This window comes from Scyliorhinus torazame, chromosome 15 (assembly GCF_047496885.1).
Source record: "Scyliorhinus torazame isolate Kashiwa2021f chromosome 15, sScyTor2.1, whole genome shotgun sequence".
Classification (NCBI taxonomy): domain Eukaryota; kingdom Metazoa; phylum Chordata; class Chondrichthyes; order Carcharhiniformes; family Scyliorhinidae; genus Scyliorhinus; species Scyliorhinus torazame.
Window position 1 is genome coordinate 54,249,113 of NC_092721.1, and position 20,774 is coordinate 54,269,886.

General features: G+C 47.6%; 1 long non-coding RNA gene across 1 annotated transcript in view; it reads left to right on the forward strand.

The window, feature by feature from the left end:
• The window catches only part of LOC140391599 (uncharacterized), a 30,279-nt gene extending 10,702 nt beyond the window's left edge, over nt 1-19,577 (forward strand). Inside the window, exon 2 of the long non-coding RNA XR_011935130.1 lies at nt 19,357-19,577. This is a non-coding gene — a long non-coding RNA (uncharacterized lncRNA). The remainder of the gene's footprint in view (nt 1-19,356) is intronic.
• Nucleotides 19,578-20,774: the final 1,197 nt, after the last annotated feature.

The window sequence follows — 20,774 nt, forward strand, 5'->3', positions numbered from 1 at the left end:
CTAATCAGACCAGTTACATTTGACTCCAAATCATTTATATATATTACAAACAGCAAAGGTCCCAGCACTGATCCCTGCGGAACACCACGAGTTACAGCCCTCCATTCAGAAAAGCACCCTTCCATTGCTATCCTCTGTCTTCTTACACCGAGCGGGTTCTGTATCCATCTTGCCAGCTCACCTCTGATCCCGTGTGTATTCACCTTCTATACCAGTCTTCCATGAGGGACCTTGTCAAAGGCCTTACTGAAGTCCAAGTAGACAACATCCACTTTCATCAATCACCTTCATCACTTGCTCGAAAAACTCGATCAAGTTAGTGAGACATGACCTCCCCTTCACCTCCCATGCTGCCTTTTGCTAATACGTCCATTTGCTTCCAAATGGGGGTAAATCCTGTCTCGAAGAATCCTCTCCAAAAATTTCCCTTACATCAGTAAGGCTCACCGGCCTGTAATTTCCTGGATCATCCTTGCGAGCATTCTTAGACGAGGAACAACATTAGCTATTCTTAAGTCCTCTGGGACCTCACCTATAGCCAGTGAGGATACAAACATTTATGACAAGGCCCCAGCAATTTCCTCCCTTGCCTCCCTCAGTGTTTTGGGGGGCCTGCCTTAATATTTTTCAAGACACCCAACACATCCTCCTTTTTGATCTCAATCGACCCAGATTATCTACACACCATCCCCAGACTCATCATCCACCAAGTCCTTCTCTTTGGTGAATACTTATGCAAAGTACTCATTCAATACCTCACACGTTTCCTCTGATTCCACGCTCCGATTCCCTCCCCTGTCCTTCAGTGGGTTAGTGCTTTCCCTGGCTACCCTCCTGCTCTTGATATATGTGTAAAAAGCCTTGGGATTTTCCTTAATACTGTTTGCCACTGAATTTGTGACCCCTTTTAGTGCTCTTGACCCCTTGCTGAAGTTCAAAGAAACAGCAAAGAAAAATTACAGCACAGGAACAGGCCCTTTGGCCCTCCAAGCCTGCGTCGATCCAGATCCTCTATCTAAAACTGCCGCCTATTTTCTAAGGATCTGTATCCCTCTGCTCCCTGACCATTCATGAATCTGTCTAGATACATCTTAAATGACGCTATCGTGCCCGCCTCTACCACCTCTGCCGGCAATGTGTTCCAGGCACCCACCACCCTCTGTGTAAAGAACTTTCCACTCGTATATCTCCCTTAAACTTTTCCCCTCTCACCTTGAACTCGTGACCCCTAGTAATTGAGTCCCCCACTCGGAGAAAAAGCTTCTTGCTATCCATCCTGTCTATACCTCTCATGATTTTGTAGACATCAATGAGGTCCCCCCTCAACCTCCGTCTTTCTAATGAAAATAATCCTAATCTACTCAACCTCTCCTCGTAGCTAGCGCCCTCCATACCAGGCAACATCCTGGTGAACCTCCTCTGCACCTTCTCCAAAGCATCCACATCCTTTTGGTAATGTGGCGACCAGAACTGTACGCAGTATTCCAAATGTGGCCGAACCAAAATCTGATACAACTGTAACATGACCTGCCAACTCTTGTACTCAGTACTCCTTCCGATGAAGGAAAGCATGCCGTATGCCTTCTTGACCACTCTATCGACCTGCGCAGCGACCTTGAGGGCACAATGGACCTGAACTCCCAGATCTCTCTGTACATCAATTTTCCCCAGGGCTTTTTCATTTACCCTATAGTTCGCTCTTGAATTGGATCTTCCAAAATGCATCATCTCGCATTTGCCCGGATTGAACTCCATCTGCCATTTTTCCGCCCAACTCCCCAAACTATCTATATTCTGCTGTATTCTCTGACAGTCCCCTTCACTATCTGCCACTCCACCAATCTTAGTGTCATCTGCAAACTTGCTAATCAGACCACCTATACCTTCCTCCAGATCATTTATGTATATCACAAACAACAGTGGCCCCAGCACGGATCCCTGTGGAACACCACTGGACACAGTTCTCCATTTTGAGAAACTCCCTTCCACAACTACTGTCTCCTGTTGCCCAGCCAGTTCTTTATCCATCTAGCTAGTACACCCTGGACCCCATGAGACTTCATTTTCTCCATCAGCCTACCATGGGGAACCTTATCAAATGCCTTACTGAAGTCCATGTATATGACATATACAGCCCTTCCCTCATCAATCAACTTTGTCACTTCCTCAAAGAATTCTATTAAGTTGGTAAGACATGACCTTCCCTGCACAAAACCATGTTGCCTATCACTGATGAGCCCATTTTCTTCCAAATGGGATAGATCCTATCCCTCAGTATCTTCTCCAACAGTTTGCCTACCACTGACGTCAAGCTCACAGGTCTCTAATTTCCTGGATTATCCCTGCTACCCTTCTTCAACAAAGGGACAACATTATCAATTCTCCAGTCTTCTGGTACCTCACCCGTGTTCAAGGATGCTGCAAAGATATCTGTTAAGGCCCCAGCTATTTCCTCTCTTACTTCCCTCAGAAACCTGGGATAGATCCCATCCGGCCCAGGGTCCACCTTAATGCCTTTTAGAATACCCAGCATATCCTCCCTCCTTATGCCGACTTGACCCAGAGTAATCAAACATCTATCCCTAACCACAACATCTGGCATGTCCCTCTCCTCGGTGAATACCAATGCAAAGTACTCGTTAAGAATTTCACCCATGTATCTAGCGGGAGGGGGGGGGGGAAGAGTGGGGGGAAATAGGGTTGCTGCTGCATTGGCCGAGGGGGAACTGAAAACGGAAGAGGTGGTCGGGACGGGGGTTCCCCGTCTGGGGGACTGGAGGGTGCGGGAGGCGCGGGCACGGGACTGGCCTAAAATAGGAGATGGCTAGTCGGCAGGGGGTGTGGGGGTTGGGGGGGAGGGGGGGAGGTGGAGGGGAGGGGGAGAGCCCTCCAATCCGGCTGATCACGTGGAATGTGAGGGGCCTAAATGGGCCGGTTAAGAGGGCCCGAGCGTTCGCGCACTTAAAGGAACTGAAGGCAGACGTGGTCATGCTTCAGGAGACACATCTGAAGGTGGCAGATCAGGTCAGGTTAAGAAGGGTAGGACAGGTATTCCATTCGGGGCTGGATGCGAAGAATAGAGGGGTGGCAATACTGGTAGGGAAGTGGGTGTCGTTTGAGGCCAAGAACATAGTAGCGGACAATGGAGGTCGATACGTGATGGTAAGCGGTAGGTTGCAGGGGACGTGGGTGGTATTGGTAAATGTATACGCCCCAAACTGGGACGATGCTGGATTCATGAAGCGTATGTTGGGGCGTATTCAGGACCTGGAGGTAGGAAGCTTGATAATGGGTGGGGATTTCAACACGGTGTTGGACCCAGCACTGGATCGCTCCAGATCCAGGACTGGAAAGAGTCCGGCTGCGACCAAGGTGCTTAGGGGGTTTATGGACCAGATTGGGGGGGGGGGGGGGGGGAGTGGATCCGTGGAGATTTGCCAGGCCTCTGGCTAGAGAATTTTCTTTTTTCTCCCACGTACACAAAGCCTACTCCCGGACAGATTTTTTTGTTCTGGGCAGGGCATTGATCCCGAAAGTGGAGGGAACGGAGTATTCGGCCATCGCCATTTCAGACCACGCCCCGCACTACGTGGAACTAGAGTTGGGAGAGGAGAGGGACCAACGCCCACTGTGGCGGTTGGATGTGGGACTGCTGGCAGACGAGAAAGTGTGCGGGGGTGCATTGAAAGGTATTTGGAGGCCGACAACGGGAGGTGCAGGTGGGGGTAGTATGGAAGGCGCTGAAGGGGAGAGTTAATCTCCATCAGGGCTCACAGGGAGAAGAGAGAGGGCAGGGAAAGGGAGAGGTTAGCGGGGGAGATTTTAAGAGTGGACAGGAGATATGCAGAGGCCCCTGAAGAGGGACTACACAGGGAGAGGCGAAGTCTCCAGACTGAGTTCGACCTGTTGACCACAGGGAAGGCAGAGGCACAGTGGAGGAAGGCACAGGGGGGCGACGTATGAGTATGGGGAGAAGGCAAGCCGGATGCTGGCACACCAGCTCCGTAAGAGAATGGCAGCGAGGGAAATAGGTGGAGTCAAGAATGGCAGAATGCGGTGAAAGTAAATGAGGAATTCAAGGCCTTCTATGAGGAGCTGTACAGGTCCCAGCCCCCAGCGGGAGAAGAGGGGATGCGACGATTCTTGGACCAACTGAAGTTCCCGAGGGTGGAGGAGCAGGAGGTGGCTGGTTTGGGGGCGCCAATTGGGTTGGAGGAGCTGATTAGAGGACTGGGGAGCATGCAGGCAGGGAAGGCCCCGGGACCGGATGGGTTCCCGGTTGAGTTCTATAAGAGGTACCTGTTAGCCCCGTTGCTGGTGAGGACTTTCAATGAGGCAAGGGAGGGGGGGGACCCTGCCCCCGACAATGTCGGAGGCGATGATCTCTTTGATCCTGAAGCGGGATAAGGACCCACTGCAATGTGGGTCGTACAGGCCGATCTCGCTCCTCAACGTGGATGCTAAGTTGCTGGCAAAAGTGCTGGCTACGAGGATCGAGGACTGTGTCCCTGGGGTGATTCACTAGGACCAGACGGGATTTGTAAACAGCAGGCAGCTAAACACCAATGTGTGGAGGCTCCTAAACGTGATTATGATGCCATCGGTGGAGGGGGAGGCGGCTGGATAGTGGCAGCTATGGACGCGGAGAAGGTCTTTGACCGAGTAGAGTGGGAGTATCTCTGGGAAGTGTTGCGGAGGTTTGGGTTCGGGGGAGGGTTTATTAGCTGGGTTAGGCTCCTATATAGAGCCCCGGTGGCGAGTGTGGTTACGAATCGGCGGAGGTCGGAGTATTTTCGGCTGTATCGAGGGACGAGGAAGGGGTGCCCCCTGTCCCCCCTGTTGTTTGCATTAGCAATTGAACCTTTGGCCATGGCATTAAGGGAGTCCAGGAAATGGAGGGGGGTGGTCCGAGGGGGAGAGGAGCATCGCGTGTGGCTGTATGCAGACGACCTGTTGCTGTATGTGGCGGATCCAGTGGAGGGGATGGTGGAGGTCATGCAGATTCTAAGGGAGTTTGTGGACTTCTCGGGCTATCAGCTCAGTGTAGGGAAAAGTGAGCTCTTTGTGGTGCATCCAGGGGACCAGGGAAGAGGGATAGACGACCTACCATTGAGGAGGGCGGAAAGGAGCTTTCGGTACTTGGGGATCCAGGTAGCTAGGAGTTGGGGGGCCCTGCACAAACTTAATTTGACGCGGCTGGTGGACCAGATGGATGAGGACTTCAAACGATGGGACATGTTGCCACTCTCGCTAGCGGGCAGAGTACAGTCGATTAAAATGGTGGTCCTCCCGATGTTTCTTTTTGTATTCCAGTGCCTTGCAATTGTGATCACCAAGGCCTGTTTTAAGAGGGTAGGCAGGAGCATTATGGGTTTTGTGTGGGCGAATAAAACCCCGAGGGTAAGGAGGGGATTTCTGGAGCATAGTAGAGATAGAGGAGGGCTGGCGTTGCCGAATCTGGGTGGCTACTACTGGGCAGCCAATGTGGCGATGATCCGTAAGTGGGTGATGGAGGGAGAGGGGGCGGCATGGAAGAGGTTGGAGATGGCGTCCTGCAAAGGAACGAGCCTGGGGGCGCTGGTGACGGCACCGCTCCCGCTCTCGCCGACAAGGTACACCACGAGTCCGGTGGTGGCAGCAACGCTAAAGATCTGGGGCCAGTAGAGACGACACAGGGGTGCGATGGGAGCCTCTGTATGGTCCCCGATCAGAGGTAACCATCGGTTTGTCCCAGGAAGGATGGACGGGGGGTTCCAGAGCTGGCATCGGGCAGGGATTAGAAGAATGGGGGTCCTGTTCATTGATGGGACGTTTGCGAGCCTAAGGGCGCTGGAGGAGAAGTTTGGGCTACCCCCGGGAAACACGTTCAGGTACATGCAAGTGAGGACGTTTGTGAGGCGACAGGTGAGGGAATTTCCGTTGCTCCTGGCACAGGGGATTCAAGACAGGGTGATTTCGGGTGTATGGGTCGGAGAGGGCAATGTGTCGGCGATATACCAGGAGATGAAAGAAGAGAGGGAGGCTTTGGTAGAGGAGCTGAAGGGTAAATGGGAGGAGGAGCTGGGGGAGGAGATTGAAGAGGGTCTGTGAGCTGATGCCCTGAGCAGGGTTAATTATTCTTCCTCATGTGCCAGGCTTAGCCTGATACAGTTTAAGGTTATTCACAGAGCGCATATGATGGGGGCGAGGCTGAGTAGGTTGTTTGGGGTGGAGGACAGATGTGGGAGGTGCTCAGGAAGCCCGGCGAACCATGCCCATATGTTCTGGTTGTGCTCGGCACTGGATGGGTTCTGGAGGGGTGTTGCGAGAACTATATCTAAGGTGGTGAAAGTCCAGGTCAAGCCAAGTTGGGGGCTAGCACTATTTGGAGTGGCGGACGAGCCGAGAGTGCAGGAGGCGAAAGAGGCCGGCATTCTGGCCTTTGCGTCCCTGGTAGCCCGGCAAAGGATCTCGTTAGTGTGGAAAGATGCGAAGCCCCCCAGTGTGGAAGCGTGGATAAATGACATGGCAGGGTTTATCAAGTTGGAGAGGATAAAGTTTGCCTTGAGAGGGTCTGTGCAGGGGTTCTCGAGGCGGTGGCAACCGTTCCTATACTATCTCGCGGAGCGTTAGATGAAGTTCGGTCAGCAGTAACCCAGGAGGGGGGCATCTCTTTCCGGGGGGGGGAGGAAGGGTGGATGGGGAAGGGGGGTTTTCCTGGGGGCACTTGAGCAAGAAAATACATAAATGTTCAGGAAAGTTGATATGTGGGGGAGGAATCCAATGTACAAAGTTATGTATTATGTTGATTTGATATGTTTATCTCTTGCTATGCGACTTCTTTTCTTTTTGTTACCATGGGGGGGGGAGGGATTGTATGGTTGAAAATTTTGTTGAAAAATTCTTAATCAACATATTTAAAAAAAAAAAGAATTTCACCCATTTTCTCTGACTCCGCGCATAACTTTCCTCCTTTGTCCTCGAGTGCGCCAACCCTTTCTCTAGTTACCCTCTTGCTCCTTATGTATGAATAAAAGGCTTTGGGATTTTCCTTAACCCTGTTTGCTAGATATTTCCTGACCCCTTTTAGCCCTCTTGATTCCTCGTTTCAGATTGGCCCTACATTCCCGATATTCTTCCAAAGCTTTGTCTGTCTTCAGTCACCTAGACCTTATGTATGCTTCCTTTTTCCTCTTCGCTAGTCTCACAATTTCACCTGTCATCCATGGTTCCCTAATCTTGCCATTTCTATCATTTTCACAGGGACATGTCTGTCCTGCACTCTAATCTACCTCTCTCTAAAAGCCTCCCACGTATCAAATGTGGATTTACCTTCAAACAGCTGCTCCCAATCCACATTCCCCAAATCCTGCTGAATTGTGGTATAGTTGGCCTTCCCCCAATTTAGCACTCTTCAAAGAACAAAGAAATGTACAGCACAGGAACAGGCCCCTCGGCCCTCCAGGCCCGTGCCGACCATGCTGCCCGACTAAAGTACAATCTTCTACACTTCCTGGGTCCGTATCCCTCTATTCCCATTCTATTCATGTATTTGTCAAGATGCCCCTTAAATGTCACTATCGTCCCTGCTTCCACCACCTCCTCCGGTAGCGAGTTCCAGGTACCCACTACCCTCTGCGTAAAAAACTTGCCTCGTACATCTACTGTACATCTACTCTAAACCTTGCCCTCTCACCTTAAACCTATGCCCCCGAGTAATTGACCCCTCTACCCCGGGGAAAAGACGCTGACTATCCACTCTGTCTATGCCCCTCATAATTTTGTAGACCTCTATCAGGTCGCCCCTCAACCTCCTTCGTTCCAGTGAGAACAAACCGAGTTTATTCAACCGCTCCTCATAGCTAATGCCCTCCATACCAGGCAATATTCTGGTAAATCTCTTCTGCACCCTCTCTAAAGCCTCCACATCCTTCTGGTAGTGTGGCGACCAGAATTGATATATACTCCAAGTGTGGCCTATCTAAGGTTCTATACAGCTGCAACATGACTTGCCAATTCTTATACTCAATGCCCCGGCCAATGAAGGCAAGCATGCCGTATGCCTTCTTGACTACCTTCTCCACCTGTGTTGCCCCTTTCAATGACCTGTGGACCTGTACACCTAGATCTCTTTGACTTTCAATACACTTGAGGGTTCTACCATTCACTGTATATTCCAGATTAAACTCCATCTGCTATCTCTCCGCCCAAGTCTCCAAACAATCTAAATCCTGCTGTATCCTCTGACAGTCCTCATCGCTATCCGCAATTCCACCAACCTGTGTGTCGTCTGCAAACTTACTAATCAGACCAGTTACATTTTCCTCCAAATCATTTATAGACTACAAACAGCAAAGGTCCCAGCACTGATCCCTGTGGAACACCACTGGTCACAGCCCTCCAATTAGAAAAGCATCCTTCCATTGCTACTCTCTGCCTTCTATGACCCAGCCAGTTCTGTATCCACCTTGCCAGCTCACCTCTGATCCCGTGTGACTTCACCTTTTGTACTAGTCTACCATGAGGGACCTTGTCAAAGGCCTTACTGAAGTCCATATAGATAACATCCACTGCCCTACCTGCATCAATCATCTTAGTGACCTCCTCGAAAAACTTATCCTGTTTTTTACCTATATCGTTGGTGCCTATATGCACCACGACAACTGGCTGTTCACCCTCCCCCTTCAGTATGTCCTGCAGCCGATCTGAGACATCCCTGACCCGTGCACCCGGGAGGCAACATACCATTCAGGAGTCTCGTTTTCGACCACAGAAACACCTGTCTACTCCCCTTACGATTGAATCCCCTATGACTATAGCCCTGCCAGTCTTTTTCCCGCCCTTCTGTGCAGCAGAGCCAGCCACGATGCCATGAGCCTGGCTACTGCTGCCTTCCCCTGGTGAGTCATCTCCCCAACACTATCCAAAACGGTATACCTGTTTCTGAGGGAGATGACCGCACCTGCACTGCCTTCCTGCTCTTTCTCTGCCTTTTGGTCACCCATTCCCTGTCTCCCTCACCAATCCTAATCTGCGGTATGACCAACTCACTGAACGTGCTATCCACGACCTCCTCAGCATCGCGGATGCTCCAAAGTGAGTCCATCCGCAGCTCCAGAGCCGTCATGCGGTCTAACAGGAGCTGCAGCTGCACACGCTTCCCGCACATGAAGGAGTCAGGGGCATCGGCTGCGTCCCTGAACTCCCACATTGAGCACGAGGAGCATAACATGGGTCTGGGATCTCCTGCCATTTTTACACTTTACCTTAACTGATTATAAATATATCAAATAATGAATAAGTGAAAGGAATAAAGATTTTACTTCCAATCACAATACTTACCAACACACAAAGAGTTAAATTTCTCCCAGCTACTGCAAATTGGAGCACGTTCCTTACCAGCCAATCTAGTCACTGCTTTGCTGTGATGTCACTCTTCAAGGAGGAAAACTTACCTTATAGTGATTGTCTTTTTTTTTTTTGGTTAGAGGAGGAGGTAGGGAGGGAAACACTGAAGAAGTGTTTGGGGTTTAACTGTCACTTGACAACAGCTTCTCCACAAACCACCTCCAAGTTACGGTGACTGCAATGCACTGTTACAAATTTTCCCCCGCAACAACTCCGCTCTACTGCCCTCTGCTGGATGCTTGCCTTGACTTGAACACCTCGGGTGTCTTGCTCAGGTACACTTTCTGGATGCAATGACCGCAATGTACTGATGCAAATTTTTCCCGCAACAGCCAATCAGCAGCTCTGCTCTGCTGCCCTCTGCTGGATATTCCTCACGGGCTTTGTCTATTCCCAGCCTTATTGCCCTTACAAATGCTTCCTTTTTCTTTTGGACCAAGCTCACAATATCCCTCGTTATCCAAGGTTCCCAAAACTTGCCATAATTATCCTTCTTCCTCACAGGAACATGCTGGTCTTGAATTCTTATCAACTGACATTTGAAAGTCTCCCACTTAGAACATAGAACATAGAACAATACAGCGCAGTACAGGCCCTTCGGCCCACGATGTTGCACCGAAACAAAAGCCATCTAACCTACACTATGCCATTATCATCCATATGTTTATCCAATAAACTTTTAAATGCCCTCAATGTTGGCGAGTTCACTACTGTAGCAGGTAGGGCATTCCACGGCCTCACTACTCTTTGCGTAAAGAACCTACCTCTGACCTCTGTCCTATATCTATTACCCCTCAGTTTAAAGTTATGTCCCCTCGTGCCAGCCATTTCCATCCGTGGGAGAAGGCTCTCACTGTCCACCCTATCCAACCCCCTGATCATTTTGTATGCCTCTATTAAGTCTCCTCTTAACCTTCTTCTCTCCAACGAAAACAACCTCAAGTCCATCAGCCTTTCCTCATAAGATTTTCCCTCCATACCAGGCAACATCCTGGTAAATCTCCTCTGCACCCGCTCCAAAGCCTCCACGTCCTTCCTATAATGCGGTGACCAGAACTGTACGCAATACTCCAAATGCGGCCGTACCAGAGTTCTGTACAGCTGCAACATGACCTCCCGACTCCGGAACTCAATCCCTCTACCAATAAAGGTCAACACTCCATAGGCCTTCTTCACAACCCTATCAACCTGGGTGGCAACTTTCAGGGATCTATGTACATGGACACCTAGATCCCTCTGCTCATCCACACTTTCAAGAACTTTACCATTAGCCAAATATTCCGCATTCCTGTTATTCCTTCCAAAGTGAATCACCTCACACTTCTCTACATTAAACTCCATTTGCCACCTCTCAGCCCAGCTCTGCAGTTTATCTATATCCCTCTGTAACCTGCTACATCCTTCCACACTATCGACAACACCACCGACTTTAGTATCGTCTGCAAATTTACTCACCCACCCTTCTGCGCCTTCTTCTAGGTCAGTGATAAAAATGACAAACAGCAACGGCCCCAGAACAGATCCTTGTGGTACTCCACTTGTGACTGTACTCCATTCTGAACATTTCCCATCAACCACCACCCTCTGTCTTCTTTCAGCGAGCCAATTTCTGATCCACATCTCTAAATCACCCTCAATCCCCAGCCTCCGTATTTTCTGCAATAGCCTACCGTGGGGAACCTTATCAAACGCTTTGCTGAAATCCATATACACCACATCAACTGCTCTACCCTCATCTACCTGTTCAGTCACCTTCTCAAAGAACTCAATAAGGTTTGTGAGGCATGACCTACCCTTCACAAAGCCATGCTGACTATCCCTGATCATATTATTCCTATCTAGATGATTATAAATCTTGTCTCTTATAATCCCCTCCAAGACTTTACCCACTACAGACATGAGGCTCGCCGGTCTATAGTTGCCGGGGTTGTCTCTGCTCCCCTTTTTGAACAAAGGGACCACATTTACTGTCCTCCAGTCCTCTGGCACTATTCCTGTAGCCAATGATGACATAAAAATCAAAGCCAAAGATCCAGCAATCTCTTCCCTGGCCTCTCAGAGAATCCTAGGATAAATCCCATCAGGTCCCGGGGACTTATCTATTTTAAGCCTGTCCAGAATTGCCAACACCTCTTCCCTACGTACCTCAATGCCATCTATTCTATTAGCCTGGGGCTCAGCATTCTCATCCACAACATTATCTTTTTCCTGAGTGAATACTGACGAAAAATATTCATTTAGTATCTCGCCTATCTCTTCAGACGCCACACACAATTTCCCATCCCTGTCCTTGACTGGTCCTACTCTTTCCCTAGTCATTCGCTTATTCCTGACATACCTATAGAAAGCTTTTGGGTTTTCCTTGATCCTTCCTGCCAAATACTTCTCATGTCCCCTCCTTGCTCGTCTTAGCTCTCTCTTTAGATCCTTCCTCGCTACCTTGTAACTATCCATCGCCCCAACTGAAACTTCACACCTCATCTTCACATAGGCCTCCTTCTTCCTCTTAACAAGAGATTCCACTTCCTTGGTAAACCACGGTTCCCTCGCTCAACGCCTTCCTCCCTGCCTGACCGGTACATACTTATCAAGAACACGCAGTAGCTGATCCTTGAACAAGCCCCACTTATCCAGTGTGCCCAACACTTGCAGCCTACTTCTCCACCTTATCCCCCCCAAGTCACGTCTAATGGCATCATAATTGCCCTTCCCCCAGCTATAACTCTTGCCCTGCGGTGTATACTTATCCCTTTCCATCATTAACGTAAACGTCACCGAATTGTGGTCACTGTCCCCAAAGTGCTCTCCTACCTCCAAATCCAACACCTGGCCTGGTTCATTACCCAAAACCAAATCCAATGTGGCCTCGCCTCTTGTTGGCCTGTCAACATATTGTTTCAGGAAACCCTCCTGCACACACTGTACAAAAAACGACCCATCTATTGTACTCGAACTATATCTTTTCCAGTCAATATTTGGAAAGTTAAAGTCTCCCATAATAACTACCCTGTTACTTTCGCTCTTATCCAGAATCATCTTCGCCATCCTTTCCTCTACATCCCTAGAACTATTAGGCCTATAAAAAACTCCCAACAGGGTGACCTCTCCTTTCCTGTTTCTAACTTCAGCCCATACTACCTCGGAAGAAGAGTCCCCATCTAGCATCCTCTCCGCCACCGTAATACTGCTATTGACTAGCAGCGCCACACCTCCCCCTCTTTTGCCTCCTTCTCTGAGCTTACTAAAACACCTAAACCCCGGAACCTGCAACATCCATTCCTGTCCCTGCTCTATCCATGTCTCCGAAATGGCCACAACATCGAAGTCCCAGGTACCAACCCATGCTGCCAGTTCCCCTACCTTGTTTCGTATACTCCTGGCATTGAAGTAGACACACTTCAAACCACCGACCTGAACACTGGCCCCCTCCTGCGACGTCAAATCTGTGCTCCTGACCTCTCTACTCTCATTCTCCCTTACCCTAAAACTACAATCCAGGTTCCCATGCCCCTGTTGCATTAGTTTAAACCCCCCCCAAAGAGCACTAACAAATCTCCCCCCCCCCAGGATATTTGTGCCCCTCAGGTTCAGATGTAGACCATCCTGTCTGTAGAGGTCCCACCTTCCCCAGAAAGAGCCCCAGTTATCCAGAAATCTGAATCCCTCCCGCCTGCACCATCCCTGTAACCACGTGTTTAAATGCTCTCTCTCCCTATTCCTCATCTCACTATCACGTGGCATGGGCAACAACCCAGAGATAACAACTCTGTTTGTTCTAGTTCTGAGCTTCCATCCTAGCTCCCTGAAAGCCTGCCTGACATCCTTGTCCCCTTTCCTACCTATGTCGTTAGTGCCAATGTGGACCACGACTTGGGGCTGCTCCCCCTCCCCCCTAAGGACCCGGAAAACATGATCCTCTCCCCCCTTCCCTTCTGAGCAACAGGGACAGACTCCGTGCCAGAGGCCCGTACCCCATGGCTTACCCCTGGTAAGCCCCCCCCCCCCCCCCCCCACAAGTATCCAAAGCGGTATACTTGTTTCTCAGGGGAACGACCGCAGGGGATCCCTGCACTGACTGCTTTTTCCAGTCCCTCTTACAGTTACCCACCTATCTCCAATCTTTGGTGTAACTAATTCCCTGAAGCTGCTATCTATGACCCCTTCTGCCTCCCGAATGATCCGAAGTTCTTCCAACTCCAGCTCCAGTTCCCTAACTCGGTCTTGGAGGAGCTAGAGATGGCAGCACTTCCTGCAGGTAAAATCAGCAGGGACACTAACTGCATCCCTCACCTCAAACATCCTGCAGGAGGAACATTGCACTCCCTTCCCTGCCATTCCTCTAACTTTCTACCAAGATCTGGCTAACAACTAAATTAAATTTTTTATAAAAAATAATAATATAATAAAATATGGTACTTACCTCAGACCAATGGGTTTTATTATTAGGTTAGAGGAGGGCGCGTGGGAGACACTACACGTGTAGTGTCTTGGATTTCCTCTCCACCAGAATTTATTGGTGAGGGTCTTCCCAGACGTAAGCGGGTCGACTTCCTGTTCCCGCCTAAAACACTAATTTTAAAAAAAGAAAAATTCTCAGCTCCTGCTGAAATTGAGTAACCAGCCAGTTCCACTCCCGCCGAAATCGACTGGCCTGCCCCTGCAAAGACAAGTGCTTTTAAAGGACAGACTTACCTCCCAGCAGCCACTTCCGCACTGCTCCCGCTGAAACTGACTCACCAGCTGTTCTCCTGCCGAAATCGACTGGCCTGCCCCTGCAAAGACAAGTGCTTTTAAAGGACAGACTTACCTCCCAGCAGCCACTTCCGCACTGCTCCCACTGAAACTGACTCACCAGCTGTTCTCCCGCCGAAATCGACTGGCCTGCCCCTGCAAAGACAAGTGCTTTTAAAGGACAGACTTACCTCCCAGCAGCCACTTCCGCACTGCTCCCACTGAAACTGAGTCACCAGCTGTTCTCCCGCCGAAATCGACTGGCCTGCCCCTGCAAAGACAAGTGCTTTTAAAGGACAGACTTACCTCCCAGCAGCCACTTCCGCACTGCTCCCACTGAAACTGACTCACCAGCTGTTCTCCCGCCGAAATTGGCAGATGTTGATTTACCCTCAAACATCCACCCCCTCAATCGCTCCCCTCCTTGTTCTAAATTCTAGAGAGTATAAGCTGAAAACTGCTCAATCTCTCTTCACAAGACAAACCACTAAACTCTGGAATTAATCTAGTGAACCTCCTCTGAACAGCCTCTAATGTCTCTACATTGTTCCTGAAATAAGGGGACCAAAACTGTGCACAATACTCCAGGTGCGGTCTCACCAATGCCTTGTATAGTTGCAAAAACACATCCATAGCTTTATACTCAATTGAAATGAAAAAATGAAATGAAAATCGCTTATTGTCACAAGTAGGCTTTAAATGAAGTTACGATGAAAAGTCCCCAGTCGCCACATTCCGGCGCCTGTTCGGGGAGGCTGGTATGGGAATTGAACCGTGCTGCTGGCCTGCCTTGCTTTCAAAGCCAGCGATTTAGCCCTGTGCTAAACCAGCCCCAATTCCTATAAATATATAGATACATAGATGATAGGAGCAGGAGACCTTTTGGCCCTTCGAGCCTGCTCTGCCATTCATCACGATCATGGCTCAATAGCCTAATCCTGCTTTCTCCCCATAGCCTTTGATCCCATTCTCCCCAAGTGCTATATCCAGCCGCCTCTTGAATGTATTCAAAGTTTTAGCATCAACTACTTCCTGTGATAATGAATCCCACAGGCTCACCACTCTTTGTGTGAAGAAGTGTCTCCTTATCTCAATCTGTGTGAAGAAATGTCTCCTGATCTCTGTCCGGAAATGCTATAAATGTTACCTTCCTTCTTGTTACATCCTCCTGTAAGTAATTTACAATGTGTTAACTTTTTCTTTGATTTTCCAACAACATAAAGTAGAATTTTTATTCTCTTTGTAGTGGTAAAGAAAATACCTGAAAATTGAATGAACAAAATAAAAAGGAAACAAAATTTATATTTAAATGAAATCATTTGGACAGTTCCAGAGAAATGCAGTGCTACATTACATCTGTTCTATATCACTCTTATTTCTACAAATTTTGTTAATTGGAAGAATAAAAAAGGTGAAAAACCCAAACAACTCACTATAATATAACCTCGGTTTGGTCCACAACATTTGAAACTATCCTGTTAGAATCACGAACATTCTGATTAAATCCCTTTAATCCCTCCTCAATCTCTCTGCACTTTTACACACTAACTTTTTGATCAAATTGAGGTATGTAAGATATGGCCTGGATAAGGTATGGATCAAGTAGATGTGGAGCAGATGCTTCCTCTTCTAGGGAATTCTAAAACGAGAGGTCAAATTTACAGGATACTGCGAGGCCTGGACAGAGTGGCCATGGAGAGGAAGTTTCCACTTGTAGGAAAAACCAGAGGGCACAATCTCACACTAAAGGGACGATCCTTTAAAACCGAGATGAGGAGGAATTTCTTCAGCCAGAGGGTGGTGAATCTGTGGATCTCTTTGCCGCAGAAGGCTGTGGAGGCCAAATCACAGTGTCTTTAAGACCAAGATAGATAGGTTCTTGATTAAGAAGGGGATCAGGGGGAGAAGGCAGGAGAATGGGGATGAGAAAAATATCAGCCATGATTGAATGGCCATGGCCTAATTCTGCTCCTATGGTGTCAGGATAAGGGGTAGCAAATTTAAAACCGAGATGAGGAGAAACTATGGGTGTGATTCTCCCAAAGTTTAGCTGCTTGTTTCCCTGTGCTTGCAGTGCTGAGAAACAAATGCATATTCCATGTGCCTTGTTTCGAATAAGGAGCCTGAGCAGGGAATGCGCGACAGAGGCTGCACAGCGCCATTTTGTACAGTGGGGAGCTCTGCTTGCCAGAACTCCCCAGTGTAGTAAGAGATCGGGAAGCCATGGCATCCTGAACGTCGAGGCCCCAAAGCGATTTCCCCCCAACCTGTATGCACAACGGGAGGGTCCTGACCTCCCCATCCCCGGCAACACCCACGTAGGGCGCACCCCAGGCCTAATCTCGTATGGCACCCTGGCAGTGCCTATGCCAGCTGCCAGTGCCTCCCAGGCACCTTAGCAGTGCCAGGCTGGCACCCAGGTGGCACTGCCAGGGTGCCCAGGTGGCACCAGCAGTGCCAGGGCACCACCCTGCCTTAAGGGCAAACAGCTGAGGACTATCCCCTGGGAGACCCCCCAGCTAATGCCGTTCCGTCTGGTCCCCATTTGTGTGACCAGTGCTGAATGGAAATCTCGCCCGAGATTTACAAGATGAAGGGGATGAATCTCAAAGCCTCAGGTAGCTTGGGAAGCTGCATGTTAGAGTGAGACTAGCTGGCTCGCTCTAATATGCAGATTTGCCAAAAAGTGATGGGCAGGATTTATATCACATCTCTCGAGATCACGTTGGACTTCGCAAGGCGCAGCGAGCCGGGTAGATCCCGGGAGTGGGGTCTCTTGGCTTTTATTGGCCACACTACGCCATGGCGAGCTGAATTTCCGGCGCTGTTGGATCAAGCCCAACTTCTCTCAAAAGGTGGTGAATCTGAGGAATTCGCTAACCCAGAGTGCAGTGCATGCTGAGACAGTGAGTAAACTTAAGGAGGAGTTAGACAAATTTTTAATTGGTAAGGGTTACAAAGAATGGGCAGGACAGTGGAGTTGAGGCCATAATGAGATCAGCCAGGATCATGTTGAACGGTGGAGCAGGCTTGAGAGGCTAAATTGCCTCTGAGAAATAACTATTTGCTGGCTAATTCCACCTTCCAGTTATTAGAATCATAGAATCCGTACAATGCCGGAGGAGGTTATTCGGCCCATCGAGCCAGCATGGCCCACCAAAGGTGCGACCCAATCCCTATCCCCGTAACCCCACCTAGGAGCAATTTAGCATCGCCAATCCACCTAGCATCTTTGGACTGTGGAAGGAAACTGGAGCACTTGGAGGAAATACACGCAGATAAGTGAAGAATGTGCAAACCCCACACAGTCACCCAAGGTCAAAATTGAATCTGGGTCTCTGGTGCTGTGAGGCAGCAGTGCTAACCACTGTGCCACCTGTAATGATCTGTATAATGTAAGGAGTGTAAAGGGTTAACAAGATGATGTTCACGTATCTCAACACTAGATGGCACCACAATGTAGTCTTATAAATGGCTGCGTCTCGGTGTTCTGGGAGAAGGCTGTGAAGAAGGATAATGAGAGGTTGAGATAGAGTGTTAGTTGTACTAGAAAGATATTATAGATTTCTGTAACACAGATTTAATACTGTTGTTTTATTAGCTATTACTTAGTGAAGTGTGCGAACCATTTGAAGTAGTGTAAAGTAAGCTGGCTTTGTTTCAAATACATAGCTTGATGTTCTTTGTCAACACTACGACTTTTAGCCATCAATGAAGGAACATCACATGGTACCAGGTAATTCTAAAGTAATTTTGCTAAAATTAGACCAAATATAAAAAGAAAAAAAAAACAATATGTGCTCAGACTTCGACGGCAAGACTGCTTCCAAACCTGTTACAACTGCTCACCCAGACAAGTCGAGACCTCATGGAGAAACTGCAGACTCTGACATTCTCCCGGACTTCTGGTAAAATAGATTTCAAGCAGCACTTTCAACTTTACCTATCTGCCTCAGATCTAGACTCAGCTAGTGATCAGCGTAAAATTGCTTTATTTTTAACAATGGCTGGACCACAGGCAATTGAGTTATATAATACCTTCTATGTCTCCACTGATGATGCAAAAAGATTTAGTGTGGTGATCGAAAGATCTGACCATCACTGCAAGGCTCAGATTAATGCGATCTATAAGAGATTTGTCTTTAAAAAGAGGGTTCAGAAAGATGGAGAATCCATAGTCTGTTAGCCATCTTGGGGAACTATACAAGGAACATCACAACACCCATCAACATAGTCTGTAGCCCTGTAGGTAACAGCACCCCCTGCACAAATCTGGTGTTCTTTATTAATACGGGGATTTCTTGATTAATAAGGGGATTGGAGGTTATGGGGAATAGGCAGGAGAATGGGGATGAGAAACCTATCAGCCGTGAACAAATGGCGGAACAGACGCGATGGCCCAAATGGCCTAATTCTGCTCAAATGTGTTATGGTCTTTTGATGTTTGCAGTCCTCCCCACCCAGTTTAGAAATCCTGGTTCAGTAAATACCAGGGCCAGTGATTCAGCTGAGGGGTAGGTTAGCAAAATGGGCCTGCCTCTTCCTCCTGTGCTACAATGACTCTAATGAGATTCCCCAACTTCTTTCATTCAGTTCATTGCAGTCACAACCAGGACTTTTTGTCCATCGCTGAACTAAATTTATGGCCACTTTAGGTAGCAGTTAAAATAATTCATGCTGTGCTTGGAACATAGGAACAGATGTAGACTCAAATTTTCTCCATCATTCAATTAGATCATGGATGATATCTATCTTAATTCCACCTAACCCTGCTTCACAAAAATCTTTCAATCTCAGTTTTGAATTTTAAGACTGTTTTTTCCAAGAGATTAAGACATGATGGTCTTTACATGGTTACTTTTACTGACATCAACTTTTATTTCCCAATTTTATTTTAACGTGAATATAATTTTTTTAGCTCCCTCCGGTTTTAAATTTGCATTCTCTGGATTAGTAATATACTCCAGTGCAGTAATATAATCACTATGCTTATCATTCCCTCACCCTTAGTGAGATATTACTAATACTTGGTCACATCTCTTAAATAGATTATACCTATTGAGGAATTGTGGACTACAGTTTCTAATAAAGATAGGTAATCTGAAAACACAAGTGTCGATGTTCACAAGATATAGCCAGAATTTTACATTCCATGGATTTTTATTAAAATAAGTTAATTTAAACATTATCATATATCATGACATTGATGACAAAATATTTCAATTTGTTTTAATGCAGTTCTCCATTATATGCCATTCTCCACGGAATATGAATGTCCTGCTTGTGATGTCAAACTACAAAAACACGATGTGTGCCAAATGGAAATACATGGTTAGTTACAACTCTTCCGTTCTTATCGAAAATAGCTAGCCATCTTGGAAAGAATGAACGGAATGTAGTGGAAAGCATTCACAAATGAAATAATACAATGAGAAATAAAGTTTGCAAGTTTCTTTTCATGAAGCTGCAGCAGAAAGCTTTAATGTGAGACCAATAACACTGAGAGCCAACACCCTCATCAGGCTTTTTCAAGTGCTGCAAATAAGTAATTGATATTTTATTTTCGAAGAACAAAACAATTCTTATTGTTCCCGTTTGATTTGACCTGTGATTACATGCTGCATTTTATTGTGAGGATGGACAGTCACAGGCTGTTACGAAGTGAATTTCTGGGCAAACAATGTTGTTTTATAAATTTAGATACCCAATTCATTTTTTTTCCAATTAAGGGACAATTTAGCATGGCCAATTCACCTACTCTGCACAACTTTGGGATGCGGCGGTGAGCTCAGCACCGTGAGGCAGCAGTGCTAACCACTGCGCCACCATGCCAACCAACACCAATGGTTTTTAATTGATTGTGAACAACTGAAGAATCAAGTGATGCCCTCAGCTTACTGCCGCAGATTAATTATTCTTCGAAGTATATATTTGTTTTAAACCACTAATGAAAGGAGCATTTTTTAAAAAAGTACATGAAGACAAACTTCCTCAGGGCTTTCCTTGCTCCATCACTAACTTGAGGGTAAATAAATTTTTTTGGTGATAAGCTAGAAATGCCCCAAGGACATTCCTGGTGTATACTAACATTAGGCAATCAAAAAACACATTTCCACAATTACCTGGGCCAAATAAACTTGTTAATATATAGTATAGTATAGGCATAGATCTTTATTTTGTCTACTGCTGTTACATTAGTGTCAGGTCAATCCATTAACTGTGAACTTACTAAAATGTAACATGTACACGGTGAGCCCTGGGCTGGCAAAAAAACATTGGAACCAGGGAACTTTGTTAGTAATGACATTTCAAGTTTACTAATAAGCTAAATAAGCATTATTTTTGTGTACCAATTCTAAATCATAGAATTTACAGTGCAGAAGGAGGCCATTCAGCCTATTGAGTCTGCACCGGCCCTTGGAAAGAGCACCCTTCTTAAGCCCATGCTTCCACCCCATCCCCATAACCTTTTGGACACTAAGGAGCAATTTAGTATGGCCAGTCCACCTAACCTGCACATCTTTTGATTGTGAGAGGAAACTGGAGCACCCGGAGGAAACCCACAGACATGGGGAGAAAGTGCAAAATCCGCAAAATCCACACAGACAGTTACCTGAGGCGAAACCAAACCCGGAACCCTAGAATTGTGAGGCAGC